Raw genomic sequence first — 2609 nt, 5'->3', positions numbered from 1 at the left:
CGGCTTTTGTGAGTGTCGGCGTAACTCGTAATTTTCCGATTGGGATATTATATCAGTGAATTTAAATTTAATACTGTCCGTTATACAGTGACCCACTTCTAACCTACTGTACAGCAGAGCGACATCCACTTACCCACCTTTTTATTTTTAATAATCAGAAAAAACCGTTTTCTAAAATCAGTTTCAAGGCCTGGATGATTCATTCTTGGTTTATTAATTTATTTAAATAGCAGGATTGAGGATTTCAATCGCCTTTTGTGTTAAGTAAATATTTCCACTAAACATAGTTTTTAAATTAAAATTCGGTTTCTGTTTAAATAATAATACCATTATCCAATTTTTCCCGGTTTCAGTTTTGATTTTGTTTTCGATTTTGTTTTTTAACGGTTTATACCGGTTTCTAAGCCCTGGTTTTTTTTTAATTCATATCAGAAAACAAAATCAATTCAGCTAAAAACTGGTTTTAATCAATTTCCTTTCGTTTTGACATTCCACAATATCGATTACGGTATAAAAACTACAGTTCTCAGCTACCGCAGGTGGTCGACATGTGCACAACTGTACTGTGCGTATTATAAACAACAAACTATTATTTGCCTACTATTATTTTCCCAAATGTTTTATTCTGTTGCATACAATAAATACACATTTTTTGTATCGAATTTGAAGAATAGCCTATTATATGACTTACTCGGCTGGCGCTAGGCGAGCGATTCATGCGCACCGTGCCGGCTGCACGCCGATTACGACGCGCCCACTGGTCTGTCACAGAATACGGGACCGGCCACATCACATACGAACCTACGCCGATGACATACGATAGAACGCTGTGGGCGTGGCTTTGAGAGAAGCATCAGCCAATGCCGCGGGCAACCAGCTTTATAGCTGCTGTTCAACCATGCGCAATCACCAACCACAGACATTTTATGGGCGGTTCCTGCAACGACGTGGCAGTCGTGACCAGGCTATAAATACCAGTGTGGAGCACCAAATCTAGTCAGTGTGTTCAACGGAGTTTTCCGCAGCAAGACCCACCCAGGGCAGACTTGCACGGACAGATTTCATACACATTATTACGATTTAAAACCTAAACAATCGTTGTTGGATAACTTTTAATATCATTGGTACTTTTTGTTATTCATCTAACGTTGTTATTAAATTATTGTTGGTAGCAACAAAAATGTTGAAAAACATTATTGTGTTAGCTTTATGTTTTATGGCTTATATAATTGGAAATATAGATGCATTAAGCGAATCGCAACGTAAAAGTCGTGAGTATATTTTATTTTATTCATTACGTTTTAAGACAAATCGCTTATTTTTATTTATGGAGAATCTGAAAACAGATAATTACAGTTTCAATTCATAGAAACAGTGTTATTTTAAAAAAGTAGTAATTTATTTTTTCAAATGGTAACTACTATATATTTTAATGGATTCTGGTAAAGCTTTTTTTTTCTGAAAATCTTGATAGTCAAATCATCAATTTTGGTTTGCTAGTTTATTAATTATGGTCCTCTAAACTTTAATAAAATATGCATTAATAAATTATTTTGCAAAGTATGAATTCAGCATATGAAATTCTTTAAGAATTTATATTTAATAATCGTAATTTAAAAAAAAAACTATTTGGAAGATATTTAGATAAATAGTCAATTTCAATATAGGTTTGTACCTAACTTAGGCATACTTTTCATTTCAGTTAATTACAGATTTTCAATATTATTATAACATGAATCAAATACCATAAGATATTACCTTAGCCACCTAATAATGATTCCAAATGAATGCTATTGTAAGAGAAGTATCATAGGAATTTAAGATAGGAAAAATTCAAAATAAAATGTAAATGTCCAAAACAAAAAAATATGAAGTGCTACGAGTTTAAACTCCTACATTCATACTTCGCATGCAATATCTTACAATATAGAAAACCTATATCGTTCAAGTTTTATGTTTATCCCACTACGAGAAGAGCACCACAAACCATTGCACTTTTTTCATTACACAAATTATTTATCCTCCTTACATACCTAAGGCAATAATGTCAAAAATCGAATACTATTTAGCTTTACGGGAATCCTTTAAAAAATATTGTATAGTTACCGTTTGAAAAAATAAAGTTGATTTTCCTATTGATACACATGCATGTTTAAAAATTTTGAAATTGTTATAAAAAATTTGCATGTTAAAAATAAAGAAACACGTCTTTATTCCTCTTAACGAAATACAATGTGATTGATCCATAATCTTTTAAAAATCCCCACATACAATGACATCCTGTATAGTATTGTGATAATTATTTCTCGATTAGAACAATAATCTATGTCATATTATTTATTAAGAGTACCTTGGCATAACCGCATGAGATCACAAACGTAGATATCTTTTAATAGCAAATTTATGTTCTACAGAACAAATTTTGTGTTTTTAATTCTAATTAACTGAAAATAAAACTTAATGATAAAGATATTATCCTTAAATAAATGCCTATATATTAATATTTTACTACACATGTAAGTTTGTCGGAGGTTGTGACGTTCTCTTAGATGTTGTCAACTATCTTTCTCTCGTTTTGTTGGTAAAATACCTAATACATTTTTTAATTT

The 2609-nt window shown here is 31.3% G+C and overlaps 1 protein-coding gene across 2 annotated transcripts in view; it reads left to right on the top strand.

The window, feature by feature from the left end:
* The window catches only part of LOC103308549 (putative mediator of RNA polymerase II transcription subunit 29), an 81940-nt gene that overhangs the window by 9241 nt on the left and 70090 nt on the right, over positions 1 to 2609 (top strand). The window lies entirely within an intron of this gene.

This window comes from Acyrthosiphon pisum, chromosome A2 (genome assembly GCF_005508785.2).
Source record: "Acyrthosiphon pisum isolate AL4f chromosome A2, pea_aphid_22Mar2018_4r6ur, whole genome shotgun sequence".
Taxonomy (NCBI): Eukaryota; Metazoa; Arthropoda; class Insecta; order Hemiptera; family Aphididae; genus Acyrthosiphon; species Acyrthosiphon pisum.
Note: the sequence above shows the minus strand (reverse complement) of the source record. Positions and strands in the feature narration are given on the sequence as shown.